General features: G+C 38.4%; 1 protein-coding gene across 2 annotated transcripts in view; it reads left to right on the plus strand.

The window, feature by feature from the left end:
• Positions 1-16402, plus strand: part of LOC150082610 (thyrotropin-releasing hormone receptor-like) — a 62511-nt gene that overhangs the window by 13614 nt on the left and 32495 nt on the right. Inside the window, exon 1 of one of the 2 annotated variants that reach the window (XR_016547195.1) lies at positions 8687-8782. The exons of the other annotated variant lie outside the window; for it this stretch is intronic. The gene's annotated coding sequence lies outside the window, so the exon portion shown is untranslated. Of the gene's footprint in view, positions 1-8686; positions 8783-16402 lie in introns of those variants that run through there. 2 annotated transcript variants of the gene reach the window in all.

Consider the following 16402-nt stretch of genomic DNA (forward strand, 5'->3'; position numbering starts at 1 on the left):
GCCTGCAAAACTTTCCACAGTGTCTGAATAGATGACAGTTGCTTGTCCATACGCCTCAGTTCCCTTTCCAAAACATCCCACAAGTGTTCAAATGGATTGAGTAATTTGGAGACCAATCAAGATGGGTGATATTTTCACTTGCTTTGGAGAATGATCACTGAGTGTAAGTTGCAGAGTCTGGGACTTCAACATCGCAACTGTACTAGCAGCAAATCCACGTTACGACCTGAGAAGGCTTCTCGTGATCGATTAAGACATTTCAATAAATACTTTAATCCATCAGAGGTAGTTTAATAATTGCTTCTAAAGGTGGAAAAGGCACCAGGAGCCGATGGAATTTATTCAAATATGCTATGAAGTTTTAACCACATTAAAGTTTATAGAGTGAGAAGGGTACAAACTCGTGTTTTGTAATACTAACAAGGTTAGATGCGTGACACAAGTTTCCCATCAACTGCCAGACGCGACTTTCTCCACCAACTATTACGTTAGTGGTCTTATGAAGAAAGCAACTCATTTCTTTTTTCTTGGAAGAAAACTGCCTTTTCGATCAAGACAGTTGATTACAGCGTTTGTTCCTCTGCTAAAAGACGCCGCCGAAGATTTGTTCGCTAAAGGTCGACCAACCACGCATCGGTTCACGGCATTGGTCTTCCCTGTCTGTTCACAAATGCTTGCAGCCTCCTTATATCGCCCACTGCGTCCTTCTTGCGTCCACACGAAATTACTCAGCTGTTACACTAAGAGCCAGGACAGCAGAAAAGTTATTTGCTAACTGCACTCTGGCCTTCTGGGAAATTGTCTTTAAGTATCGACATTCTCTTTAGCGGTATCTGGAGTGTCTTTTAGGAAAGACAAAACACACTGACGAGGTTTTTTAGAGTACGAAACAACTACGTCGAAAGTTTTTCTGAAAATATCATTATCAGTAGACAAATCATCAGAATGAAATTTTTAATTAAAATATAACTCTCGATACGTTTGTTTTGTGATACCAGAGGACGTTGCTTGCTCTTTCCATAAGTCAGTGTTATGATGCATTATGCAAAACAAACTAATTGCATAATTTATGTTATTCAAAGTTCCATACTGCAGTCATTAACCCAAAAATTTTAAACCTTTATTCAATATCTAGTAGGTCCACCTTTTTTTTCCAAAATACAACTTGTTCACGTAGTAGCATGAATTCCATCAGGTGTCTAAGGGAATCTACCTCCAGATCTAACCATTCTTCCATCAGGATATTTGTCAGCTGCTGGTGGTCGGTAGGTTGAGAACTGCCAAATCGAATTGATTTTCCAACATATCCCAAACATTCTCAATTGGATTCAGTTCTGAAAGATTAGGCGGCCAGGGTTGGAAATCTTGGGAGTGTTCCTAGGACCATGCAAATACAATTTTTGCACGGTAGACAGTTGCGTTGTGATTTTGAAAGAATCCAACGCAATCAGAGTAAAAATGAAGTATTGCAGGGTGAAGTTGATCCGATACGATAGAAAGATATTCATTGGAAGAATTATGATCTTCTAATAGTATAAGTGGATCTTGTCCGTACCAACAGAACATATCTTCATACTAGGATACTCCAACCGATTGAGTGGTGGTGGACATGAGACACTGGGGATACATGGCGTTATGGGGTTCATGCCAGTCTTTCGCCCCACCATTGGTACAAAAAAGTGTAAGAGACTCGTCAGACCACATGATCTTTTTCCACTCTTCCACAGTCTACTCTTGGCGTTGGCGACACCATTCCAGTCGAACCTTTCCATTTTTTACAGAAATAAGTGGCTGCATGGTTTGATTGAAAATAGGTCTTTGTTTCCCTAAATTGAATTTTTCAGTGTACACTGGATCTTTTATTCTTACGCACAATTCTCAATAGGTTCCTGCGGCCTCGGTGTTGGAAACCGACTTCCTGCAGCAGTTTCTTCCTTCTAGAGCTGCATTCTTCTTTTGTCTTCCATTCATTGTATGCTTCTGAAATGGTTCTTTCGCCACACCATTGCTTTCTTATGTTATTTTCACCTGTCCTGCTGAACAGGATCTAGAAAAGTTGGGCATATGGGCTGAGAAGTGGCAACTGAAGTTTAACATTGACAAATGCAAAGTACTGCATATGGGTAGAAGTAACCCCAGAGAAACATACCAACTGTGTGGTACTACACTTAGGGTGGTGATATACAGGAATTTTGCTAGTAGGGAAAAGGAGGTGATTATTCCTTTGTATGGTCAGGCCACTCCTTGAGTACTGCGTACAAGTCTGGAGGCCCCATTTTAGGAAGGATGGAGAGTTGCTTGGGCGAGTACAGAGAAGGGCAACAACATTGGTGATGGGAACGAAGGTGTGACCTTCTAAGAAAGGCTTAAGTTCTGCAAATTGCAGCGTCTGGAGACTAGGCACCTGCGAGGTGATCTGATTGAGGTGTATAATGCCTTGAATGGATTGAGCAAGCTCAATGCTGGTGGGATTCTTCCGCTTACTCAGATTACAAACCTGAGGGAGCATAAAGTTCGAGGAAAGACAGTTGTAGAATAGATGTGCGAAAATTTGCCTCTAGCCAGCGAGCAGTTTATTGCTGGAACAAACTTCCAACTGTGGTTGCGGAAGTTGATAGTTTACTACGTGCTCCAACAATAACACCTTTCTGAAAATAGAAAATTCACCTGTCTTCCAGATGACTCAGGAAGCCTCAGGAAAACGTACAAAATTTATCTGAAGTCAAAAAAACTTGTGATCATATCGTACATTCAGTTATCTGTTGACACCAGTTGCAAAGGATTTCTAATTTTTTGGCAAGCGAGTGCATGGCTTGATTGCAAATGACATGCGTATCTATATTTGCAGTAGAAATTTATTGATATTATCGCAGGATATTTGAATAAAAATTATTTTGGTGGCTCTAATATTGTGGTGACTAATAGTACACAACATTCTCTCCTCTTGAATGAATCCACAATCCATTTATACTGGATGACTTCGCAATGGGAATACCTTTAATTCAATTTTGCTAAATCTCAATGTTCACTAATCGAAATCCCGGCTGTGAAGCTTAAACAACGAAAGCAAGGTCAGAGGCTAAAAATCAATGTCCAACCGCAACGCCACCTTGTGGCGCTTCAAAACTGATGGGTAATCTGTCATTTTGATAAAGTTAATATCTTTCGGTGTTCATTTGATTTTGGGCGCACTTTTAATAACTGAAAGCGAAAACATGCCGCGCGTATTGGCACTCTTATCCCACCACCCAGGGCGAAAACAAATAAAAAAGGTGGCGCCCCCTAGCGGACGAATTTCCGAAATGCGCACACAGACACGGCCACACTAATGGGATCTTCGTTGATCTTATCACGTTTTCGCTTTCTGAAAGTTCTGATGATGAAGTGGCCACGAAAAACAAAAAGATTTGAATACTTCAGCTGGTTCCAATAATAATTAGGCTGAGGGGGCCCTTTCTTCGAAAGTTCTTAATTAGTTACTAGCGGATAAAGATTAATTGGGCCACTTTTATATGAAGATGACATTTTGGAGCGATTTGTTGGGCACCAAAAGCAACCGCACGCAAGAGCTCCATCTATCGGATATCTTTGGGACTATCTATCGGACTGTTGGTGTCGGTTGGCAACTACATTAGCTTCGCTTGCTGTTTCCTTTTTTTTTTTATTATCTTTACGAGTTTTATCCCCTCAAACTTTGTTCTTTGGGTCTCCTTTAAGGAGTACACTTTTAAAAGTTTGGTATGCGCTGGTTCTGAAGCATTACTCGCTCTTTGTATACCATTGAGGCTTGTCAGTGATGGATATTTCTGAGTTGATCGTATTTCAAGGAAATATGGTTTCCGTGGGAGAACGAAGCTGTGAATTCCGCGTCTCTTTTATCCATTAACCTAGTTTTGGGACTATCTCAAAAGCAATGACGTATATTTTTCTATCGGAGAGCTGTCTGAAACAGTCTCTCCAGTTCAGTTATGCTCCTACGACTGCCTACAGATCAGTGCCTTCAGAAGGAACTCTATTGGTCAGTATGGATCCAATAGAAGACAATCGACTGATTTTCTTCAACAGAATTCAAACTTTAAAAAAATCAAATAAAGCAATTTATGTTTCTGTGTATTCGCTGTAAATCGTGAATTTTTGAGTAACTGCCATTAGCGCCAAAGCAGCTCAGGAGATGATGGACAGTGTATCGATATCCGCCTTAGTAAATCCACGTTCTGGTCACTGCACTGCGTTATCATTTTCAATTAAAGGTGGATTAAAGGAATATATTTAAGATAACGGTTGGAAGATTCTTCCATTAACACCAACTATTTTCTAAAGTACTGAGAGTCTTGTTTATATGCGACACTTCAAAAAGGGTTAATGGCCTTCGATAGATCATTATCCGGGCTTTTGACCTCGTAAAAACGCGATCTGTCCATGATATGTCTAGACTTCACTAACTTAACAAGAAATGGTTGCTGTCTCAGCAGTTGGTCGGTGTCTCGATGTATGCTAGCGATTGGCTGGGGTTCTCTTTAGCCCCCCCCCCCCTTTCGTTCTCATTAGCACCATTGATAATACGAACATAAGCAACCTTTAGGAGAGCATTTATGGGAAAATCATAAAGTGGAGAATAGAATTGGCTATTTTAAGATTCGTTTCGCTTTAAGAAGCCTTTTATACACATTGGTCAATTTTTTTTCTGAATGTCTTCAATGGACTGAAAAGAGGTTCCCTTAAGTACACGTTTTAGTTTAGGGAAGAGAAAATTGTCAAAAGGGGCTAGGTCCTGGGAGTAGGTTGCATGTACACGCATAGGGATTTGTTTTTTGGCCAGAAACTGGCAAATATAGAGCAAATAGAGAGCCTGTTTATTTGCCAGAAACTGGCAAATAAACAGGCAACTTTGTATGGTGTAGGTTGCCAACAATTGCACAAACCGACAATAGTGTGACGTCCAGCAATAAGATCTCTCTCGAAATCAGTTGTTGTTGTTGTAGGGTTTTAGAAGCATCAACGACTAAGGCCATATTGCTCCGTGTGTATTCTCTGTACATTGGGTGCGATCTAAGGTCGATTTTCTGTTTGCTGAGCGAAAAACTCGAGTTTCCGGGAGAAAAAACCATGCTACCCTCACCTGAGACCGACTAACTCAGCCACGTTGTAAAAAACGCCCATAAAATTTTCCATGTCATCGACGGGACTCGAACTGGGCTCTTTTCCACCCCCGTTGTGGGGGGAAGGTATACTCCATGGTGGTTTCTTCAATCTGGGGTATGTCTCACAAGCATGGTCAACACATACCACAACTCATAAAAAATATCGAAAGAATCCAGAAAATAACTATGAATGCTCTATAAAATGAAGCTGCAATGTGCACATTCTATACTACATTCACGCAGGAAATTATTGGATTTCTATCTACCAAACAAATCCATCGATAAAAGAGCAATTTAATTGGTGCAATCAACTTTAAATGTCCGGCCATACAGATGAGGAATATTAAGTTGCTTTGTAATTCTCATTTCCAGAATAAATCACCTTTACTATCAGTTTTTCAATAGAACAGCGAGGCCATCAATGATGATTTAGCTCAAAATCATCACTGATGGCCTTTTATAAAATATATTGCTCAAAATTTTAAGAACTCAGTGGGAAAATTACCTTTCAACAAAAATATAATACATTAAGGAACACACGGTGTGAAAAAAGCCATAAAAATTCCTCCCATCAAAATAAAAATCAATGTTCGGACCTTTTTCTTCAACGTATGGAAGAATGACAATAATCACTATAAAGAGTTACACGTAGTAGCACGAATTCCACTAGGTATCTGAGGTAGGATAGCTCTAGATCTTTCTATTCTTCCAGCAGGATATTTGTCAGCTACTGTATTGCGGTCGATAGAGAACTGCGAAACCGAGCTACCCTTTCCAACAAATCCCGAACATCCTTAATTAGGCTGCCAGAGTAGATGTCGAATAATTTAGGAATGTTCCTCTAACCATTCAGATACAATTTTTGCACGATAGACTGTTGCACTGTGGTCTTGAAAGATTCCATTGCAATCCGAGTAAAAATGAAGCACTGCAGGGTGAAATTGGTTCGATTCGATGGAAAGATATTCATTTAAGGAAATACGATCTTCCATTGGTGTGTGTAGACCCAGTTTGTACAAACAGAATATACCTGATATCATGATAACACCTCCTGTGGTGAACACGAAACACTCTAGATTAAAAATTTTCTGTTTATACTCCGGTACGACAACCAAGTCAGTAGAGTTTACAATAAATCGTCAATACAAATATTTATCGTATTTAGTAGTCACGGGCTTGAACCCCGGTCCACTCAAGGAACGCGTGCTATGCACTCTCGCTCCTGACCACTGGGTTACGTCAGGCCTAAATGTATGGCTTCATAGAGTTCATGCCACATTTTCACCCTACTATTGGTGGAAAAAAGTGTAAACCGAGACTCGTCAGACCAGTTGATTGTTTTATGCAGTTACACATTTTAGTCTTGAGGTTGGCAACACTAATTCACTCAAAGCTTTCGATATTTTACAGAAAGATTGGCTTTCGTATAGGAATGCGACTACCAAATTCCACATCCTTCAACTCCTGCCGCATGGTTCGGTTGGAAACGGGTCTTTCTTTGCCTAATTGAATTTTACAGTCATTTTCTGCACACTGTACCTTTTACAGTATTCTGACGCGCAATTTTCAATAAGTTCCTGCTGCATTTCTTCCTTCTAGAGCTTCATTCTCCTTTTGTACATTCTCCTTTTGTACATTCTCCACTCTTGTATACTTTTGAATGGTTTCTTTCAACACACAATTGCTTTCCCACGTTTTTCTCAATTGTTGCACCTGATAAACGTTCTCCAACAATAGCACCTTTCTGAAAATCGAAAAGATCACCTGACCTCCCCATGATTACACTACGAAGAAGCCTCATGAAATCGTACAGCATTTCTTTGAAATCAAGGAACTTATGATCATACCAGGGAACAACTTATATTTGCATACCTTACGTTGAATTATCTGTTGACAGTAATCGCAAAACGTTTCTCATTTTTTGACTAGTAAGTGTATAATCTAGTATATTTCTGTAACTTGGTATGTCCTTATCCTTTAGTTAAATGCAGATGAGAAGAGAAGACAGACATAGATAGAAATAAGAACGAGTATCAAAAGCACAAGAGAGTGGACAAATCAGTAATTCTGATAGGAGATGCAACAATAGGATTAAAATGGATTCAAGCTGTAATAAAAAACGACAGATGTTGTTGTTGTTGTTGTTGTTCAAGAAAAAATAAATGGTTGTATACACCGTCTGTACAAGCATCATTACTGTGCATTCATAAAGAAACTTAACTTTCTTTGTCATGGCATAGTTGGATAAACTTGTACTTGCTATGGACGTGTTTGACAGCACAAACATCCTGGAGAATGGCATCTAAATCCAACCATTCCTCTTCCCAAATAGAAATGTGCAGCCGAATATAAAGACTAGTTCCGACCTATCTACCAAGGACAAATATGCAAATTCGCAAGAGTTTGTTAACAATTTGTAAACGCTAACCAGCTAAACGTCACTGCGAAAGATTCGACCGCATAATATGCACTGATTCCAGCCGACACCGTGTGTGCCAAAAAAGCGACGAAGAGACAGACAAAAATAAATAAAATAAAAAAAAGTAAGAAAGAAAAGTATGCTTTCAAATGTACCCTAGAATAACAAGTGTCCTGCTTGATATTTAAAGATATTTTTAAAGTCAGAACATCTCAGCGAACTGTTTGAGTGTGAAAACAAGTCACATGAGGGAATTCGTCACCTAGATTTTAATATGGTCGTGGTGAATGTTAATAATATCTTTTTATTTTTTTTATATATTCACAGCTAAGGAGATAAATTTTAAATTCCAAAACACCAAATATTTTTGTATACGGTTACATCTTTGTTTATATTTAATTAATTAATTTTACTAATATTGATACATTTTATTTAATATACAGTATATATAAATATTTAATCAGCATTTGCCTTAATTACTCACTAGAGGACAGCCTGTCATTTCCTTTTATTTTTATCACAAACCAGACGAAAATCTTTATTCTCATTATTGTTAAATTCCCATTGGTTGATTCTTCGTAATTTGCGTTTTTTCTATTTACTTACTCTTTCATATATTTGATTATCTTTTAATTTATTTAAATAATACATATTAATAGAGTATTTTGTGCAGAATATTAATATAAATATTTAATATTTCGTATATGTTCGCTATTCACTAGAGAGCGGTACGATCGCTTTCCTCTTTCCTTATCAACAAGCAACAGACATGAAGTTGTAGCTTTTGTTTATATTAATTCTGGATTAAAATGTAGTTTCACTGATTTTAAACGTTGAGAAATTCTTCATAATTTTTGTTATTTACTTACTCTTTCATATATTTGACTAAGACTTAATTTATTTAAATAATGCATAATAATGCAGTATGGGATATTAATATATTTAATTTGTATTTTGTATATGTTCAGTACTCGCTAGAGGACGTTACGATCGCTTCCTTCTTCCCTTATCAACAAGCAACAGACATGAAGCTGTAGCTTTTATTTATATTATTCTGGGTTAAAATGTTCAGAGATTTTAAACGTTGAGAAATTCAGAAAAAAAGTATACAGTTCATGAATTAAATATTTTTTCCGAGTTGGTAGAATTCGTTTGTTTTAAATCTGAAAGATCACCAAGCGGGCAAAAAGAAAACGGAAAAGGATACTGATATAATTAACCAGTAAGTAATTGAAGTTTCTAAAAAATGGCGATTATTTACCCTTTGATGGAAGAGAATTTTTCTTGAAATATTTTCAAATTGTATAGAGATTTTCACTAAATTAGGCTGGTTAAGTAAATTAACTTTTGACAAATTTTTCTTTTCAAATTTGAAAGAGAAGAGATTTTTGCAAAACATTTAAAGCAAAAATGTTTAATTAATAAAAAATTCTAACATAGTTGCAAGTTGACATTCTTCCTTTGAAGTCTTAAAATGAGCACATATTTAGAGTTTTTTTAATTACTATTTTTCTGTTTTCGCTTCTATATTTGTTTTCAATGGATTGAAGTAATAAGCATTTTGTGAGCTGGGAATTCTGGGTATAGGGTGCCCATGGGTATAATTGGCAATTATTCAAATGAAGGTAGGGTAAATATAAACCATTTCGAGAATATGGCTTCATTCCACATCGGTTATTAGAGCTCACAGGGTATTAGATGTTTCATGAGCAGGTGTAGCAGCATGACTAGGCAACTTGAGGGAAAGGGAGTCCATGAGGGTAGAGAGTGTGGATACTTTCTTGCCCTTGGCCCACATTTTTAATTCCTTTCAGAACAGACAAACCGACCTAAAAATATACACAATTTACAGAAGCTGTAAATTTGAGTGAATCGGCTTTACAGATGAGACTTAGGTGCCATCTAGCGGTTTTCTACTGAATCTACCTCATATATTAGGGTATGTATCTACATATTTCAGTATGCAAATTTCGGTACAAAATCTGCGCATAAGTTAGTTAACTTAATGACTTTTGGCAGTACGTTGTAATTTGAGGTAGACAGTGGATAATTACCAAAATATGACATATAAGGTCGTTTGCATTATTTAAATGAGAATATTTAGAATTCTCAACCAAATACGCAATACTTAGCAGCCCACAGGACCATTAAAGCGTATCAGAGAATACAGTAGAATACATTTTACTTAATATACCGTAGTTCATGGTGGCCATTACCATAATAAAGGGGTTAGGGTCGAACAGAAGAGAGAACTGCAGTTGGTTGCTAACTTCCCGAAAGTTCTGATGACTGTTTGTATATCTCTCTTTGGGCATTAGTACACTGGAAACACACTTCAACACCATTAAGGGTTTACGCAACATTAAATTCTGTTCTCACCTAACTCGAAATTCGATGCTGGAAGCATGCATTTCGAGTTGTTGACGATTTTATTAGCAATAAAACTTTGGAACTAAAACAAAACAAAAAAATATATATATATGATTCAATTGTAGATCACCAGGTGTCGCAGTCTACCCTATTTCCGTGGATGTCCAGAGGTAACTACCAACCAGATTTTTCTCTGAATTCATCAGGAAACGTAAATAATGGGAGATATCTGATGACTTTCCCATTGTTCTTCTCTAGCCATTAAATAATAATTCAAATCCACACGTGCGTTTGCCTAATCTCCGGCCCCCAGATGGCATCTGATTAGTTTGAAATTAGCGATTATGTGAAGAGATAAGCTGATTATACCTCGAACAATTAGCGAAGTGTTAATACTTGTGGGCAATCTTAATTCGATTAACGTTTCCTTTGATTGCTTCAAGAAATTAAGAAATACAATGGATCAGCTGAAGATAGTTTTTTTTTTTTCTGATTTAATTAAAGTATCGCATTCTGAAATGTCTAATTAACACAGACTAGACGAAAAAGCAGTTAATTATTAATTTATTAAGCGGAAAAATGGTCAATGATGCTTGCACTTAAATACCGTTTTCACTTGTCCAAAATTTTAGTAAAAGAACAGAATTCATGGGACACCTTCCTGGGCAACGCGACGCAGTCACCCCTGTAGCCAGTGGACGAACCCACCGCTTGGAAGGTATATAGATACACTGCATTCATGTAGACGGTAATTCAATGTCAATATGGATAAACGTCGTGAGCTAACCAACTTAGAACGAGGGATAATAGCGGGTGCCCGACTCATGGGTCACTCTATCGCGGAAATGGTACAGAAATTGCACTGTCCCCGTTCGACAGTATCAAGAGTGTATCGGGAATATGCCATTTCCGGAATAACATCTCATCGTGGACAGCGCTGTGGGCGGAGAAAGGTGGTGGATGAACGTGGCCGTCGACGTCTGTCTCGCATTGTTTCAGCCAACCGGAGAGCGACAGTGGCACAAATCACCGCTGAGTTCAACGAGGGAGGTGCCAGAAACATCTCCAAGACCATCAGACGATCATTAACCGCAGTAGGTTATGGGAGTCGCCAAACCATCACAGTTCCATTGCTAACACCACGACACAGGACTCTACACCTCACCTGGGCGAAAGAACATCGGCACTGGACCTTAGATGATTGGAGATGGGTCCGATGATTCCCGTTTCCAGTTATTTCGAGTGGACGGGAGGGTGCGTATCTTGAGGAAACGGCACGAAGCTATGCACCCGTTATGTCAACAATGAACTGTTGAGACAGGTGGACGGTCGGCAATGGTCTGGGAAGTGTTCAACTGGCCCACGTTGGGACCTCTGGTACGTCTACACGCAACTCTGAACGGTCCAGGTTCCGTGTCCATCCTTGCTGACCATTTGCATCCCTTCATGTTCATCGTACACCCACAAGACCAGGACTCTTCCAGCTGGACAATGCGCCTCCCCAGAGAACCGTGGTGGTTAGAACATGGTTCGAAGAGCATTTTGCAGATTTTACCACCACGATATGGTCTCCCCGTTCACCAGACGTATATTTGGGATGCTGTGGAAAGGTCCGTTCGAGCTTTGAATCCTCCACCTAGGAATGCACGAAATTATGGACAGCGGTGCAGCAAGCATGGATGGAAATACCTGTGGAACTCTTTCGTGTACTAGTGGACTCAGTGACTCGCAGTTTGACTGCCTTTATCCGGGAAAAAGGTGGGCCTACCCGTTACTAGGTATCCTATGATTTCTGTACACTAAGTGTACATTTCCATTAATTTCGAAATATCTATTCAAATTAATAAAGTATACAGAACTTTATCAAGTATTTACAACTTTTTTTCCAGCCTATTTCTTTCGTCTACAAGAAGACAAGGCAAGTAGACGACATAAGAAAACATACACTATATTCCCAAAAGAATCCGTACACTTCTGATATTTGCGAAAAATTAGTTACACCGCAATACATGTGTCAGGAGCAGTTCACTGCAAATTATTTTTAAAAGACGTCTTTTAATAACTACACTGCTCAACAAAATTAACAGAACACGTGGAAAACGTGTTGTAACTCGTGCAGCTTTGCGATGAAACGGGACAAAATTTCGCATGGTGGTGTACCATAGAATGATATGAAAACAGGAAACAGTGAGAAACTTTGGACAGGTATAAGGGACATTTATAGGGGTTGTATAAGAATTACCAAAAAGATCTACTACAGACGCCGATGCAAGATGCTCGAAAATATGGTCACATGCCATCAGTTTGGCGTATCATCCCCTCCAACTGCTAAACAGGCCTGCAGCGGTGAACCATGCTCGATATAATGGTGTCTATAAGATTCTGTGGCAATAGATCCCATTCTTCCACCAGCGCAGCCCTTAGCCCACCAAGTGACCGAGGAGTTCGCTCTCGGCGTGCAATGCGCTGCCCAAGGGCTTCCCACACATGTTCGATTGGATTTAAATCTGTGATCGTGCTGGCCACGGCAGTCGTTGGATATCTTCACTCTCAAGATATTCCTCCACCACTTGAGCTCTATGTGCAGTGGAGTTGTCGTGCATGAAAAGAAAATCTGGGCGAACCGCACTTCTTCTTTATATATATATGGACAGTAGTTTCCTGTCTGGTTACTATGTAAACTCTTGTACAGTGGGTATGCGTTTCTGAATACTTAAGGGAACGTTTTAGGAATTCATATATCCTCTTATCACGGACCAGAGGTACCACTAGTTGGTAATAAGCTGATGTTACTAATAATAAAATCTAATCCCTTCCACTGGCAAATTCAACAGCCATTCATTTCGAATAAATATACCTTCATGGAATATTTTCAAAATCTATAAATATGAGATTCAAAGTAAATTGGAATTACATTAATCATTTTCAAGGAGTTGAGTTCAAAGGCTGTATTTATGGTTACCGTAACAAAGAAAAAAACATTTTCCGTGTGTAACCCTCTGCTCAGGTACAAATAATGTTTCTTACCATCTTTCTTTTCGTTGATACTTCCACTTCTATTTTTCTTTGGCATTCTTTTGATTTCGGAAATTGTTCATTTAAAAAACATTATCCAAAGCGCTCCCCCAGAAGGTTTTTCAATGATTTCTTGGAATTAAAATGGGTTCTTTCCAGTAGATTTAAGTAACCTTCCACTCTGAGTTGACGACTGAAGAGAGTTTTTTGTCCATAAATGTAATCGATAGTCTTTGCATGAATATTGATTATGTGGAGTTATACTTCTTTCTTTCTGTGCTTTTCGTTCTCTCTGTTTTTTCCTTCCATTCTTGTGAAAAACGATTCCTTGTGTGAAACGGGGATGTACAATTTGTACCAATTTATCTACCAATCGTTTACTGCAAAGAATTGTGTAAGATGGGATAACAGGAACAGAGTTTACGATCACCAGCGCACAAAGACTACTCTTAGCTTAACGAAGACACGTCCAAAATAGAAATCAGTGTCTTCCAGAGATGCAATTCATTTATCAGAGATCTAAGTATTACTGTATCGCAGAAGAGGTACAGATAAGAGTGAACTGTTAAAAGTGATAAAAAAAAAAAAATAAGGATTGGGTCTTGAAATGCGTCACAAAGAGACTACCATTAAATAAAGAAGTAAATACAGAAGATGGAGGACCTCGTAAATAAAAAGATTTGAAATAGTTCTGCTATTTATTGAGGATTATCTCAATATATTTTGTTCTTTAATCCCAAAAATGGAAAAGGGAGATTGTGGTTGCCACAATCCACGATGTGAGTGTTATATTCTGGACGTTCTAAGGTATACAGCGCGTCTTCTTGAACTCTGTTAATTCGGTGGTAAATAACCCAGTGACGGTGAAGTTTCAGTATTCTATAGTGTATTTGTTTCTATGGCAACAGACTGTGATTAATAGATGGTGCTTTAATACCTGAGGTGGTTCAATAAGTAATTTGAAGGTTAGGAGTAATTATGCACAGACCCACTTCGTGAGAGTGAATAGATAGCTTAATTAATTCACTCATAGTAAACTTACTCATTGCAGCATTAGAAGGAGACTGCATGCTGTAATTGCCTAAAATATGGCGTGTAGTTTCAGAAGTAGGGTTTCCAGTAACGTAATACTCCCAAAGGACTTTGGTAATACTTAGACATTTTCATTTCAATGTCATGCATATTCTAATGTGGAAGTTAAACATAAGAAAGGCACCTGGGTGGATGGGAGCTGTCCAGTTATATTAAAGGAGGCAACAAAGGAAGTAAGCAAACTTCCTTTGTTGGAAGTAAGCAAACTTCCTTAGCCATAATTATGAAAGCATCCTTGGATTCACGGGAAGTCCCCACTGACTGGAGATGTGTAAATGTATCCCCAATGATCAAAGGGTGACGCGAGTAATTACAGACCTGTTTGTTTAACTTCTGTTCCGGGTAAAGTAATGGAGTCACTGATTAAAGAAGCATCGCAGGATCATCTAGATAAGACTGCAGTAATAGTTCAGACACAGCATGGGTTTGTTAAGGGGAAATCTTGTCTGACCAAATTGATTGGATACTACGATATGATCACAAAGGATGCAAAAAAATTATTTTGATATACTTGGATTTCAGGAAATCTTTTGATACTGTTGCACATGGAAGACTGCTGTACAAATTGGAGTAGTATGGCATTAAGGGCAAGTTACTGCTACCAATGAAGTGATCGTTGAGTGGGAGAAGACCGAGAGTGGTACTCAATGGACATTGCACGTCGTGGACTAATATTATTAGGGAAATCCCCGAGGGTTCGGTGTTGGGACCATTGTTGTTTTCTATATTTATCAATGATATTGATGAAGGTATATCAGGCTTAATGTCCAAGTTTGCGGATGATACAAAGGTTGGCAGGGTTGTTAATTACAGTAATGGCAGTACGCTGCTGCAACAGGATCTATAAAAGTTGAGCAAATGGGCTGAGAAGTGGTAACTGAAGTTTAACATTCACAAATTTAAACTACTGCATATGGGTAGCAGTAACCCCAAATTAACTTATCAACTGTGTGGTACTACATTCAGGGTAGTGGAGAACGAAAAAGACCTGGGGGTAATTGTGCAGTCAGATATGAAGTTTTCAGAACAGTGCAGACAGGCTGCAAGTGTAGCTCATGGAGTGTTGTCAATGATATCCAGGAATTTTGTTAGCCGGGATAAGGAGGTGATTATCCCTTTGTACAAAGTATAAGGCAATATACTTTGTACTGCCTTATACTTTGACCTTATACTTTGTACAAAGTATAAGGTCAGGCCACACCCTGAGTACTGCATACAGGTCTGGTGGCCTAATTTTAGGAAGGGTGTAGAGTTGCTGGAACGAGTACAGAGAAGGGCAACGAGATTGGTGAGGGGAACAAAGGGGTGCTCTTACGAAGAAAGGCTTAAGTTCTGCAAATTGCACCGTCTGGGGAGTAGACACCTGCGAGGTAATCTGATTGAGTTGTATATGGCCTTGAATGGTCTGAGCAGGCTCAATGCTGATGAGATTCTTCCTGTTGCTCGGATTTTGCACTTGAGGGAGCATAAATTGAAACTGAAGTTGCAAAAAAAAAGGGAAAAAAATGTGCGGAAATTTGTGTTTAGCCAGCGAGTGGTTGACTGCTGGAACAAATTTCCATCTGTTGTTGTGGTGGTTGATCTCATAAATAAATTCAAAGAATAACTGGACAAACTTTTGGAGCGAATGGATAGATTAATATAATGCTAATATGGTGAACTGGTACTTTTTGCGATATAGTCTAGTTCTGTGTACTAAAAATGACTGATGTACTTGTAATTCATTATCCTGCATGAGCACTGAGTATTTTTTGTCTTACTGCCTGTGGCAAATTAAACAGTAGATTCGATCATTAATGATGTTTGTATGCAACCAATATACATTTTTCTTCGGATTAACATATCTTACGTCATACTCCCAATTACAGAGATTACAAAATATCCACTGCTCTCCAGATGTTTGTCATTTGTTGCTTAAGAAAACATGCCCATTAGATCTCTAAAAAAAAACAGTAAAAATCACGTAGACAGCTAATTACAGAGTATAATAGGTTCAGTCCCTTCCTCCGCATTCGGTAAAAACAAAGTAATTGCTTCAGCTCTTTTAAAAGTTTCCTCAAGTAAGATTTCTTTTTAAAAAGAGAAACCTGTTTTGGTACATCTGTACATAACATTTAAAAAAGAACTTTGAAGAAATAAACTGTAAGGGTACTGTTGAGGGAACCCAATTAAGAGGATTATAAGATGGAGATGATTAATTCTGGAGAAAGTAAAAAAAAAAAAAATAAATAAATAAAATGGGCGCTAACTATGTACCTTTAGAGAACTGTACTAGCCTACCGTCTGCGCCCTCTAGGAAAGTTTACCTCGATGAGTTTTATGTAAATTTATTATATTATACAATAATGTTGGAATAGAGTTTTTA

The sequence above is a fragment of the Mastigoproctus giganteus genome, chromosome 7 (assembly GCF_048544385.1).
Source record: "Mastigoproctus giganteus isolate SK-2022 chromosome 7, ASM4854438v1, whole genome shotgun sequence".
NCBI lineage: Eukaryota > Metazoa > Arthropoda > Arachnida > Uropygi > Thelyphonidae > Mastigoproctus > Mastigoproctus giganteus.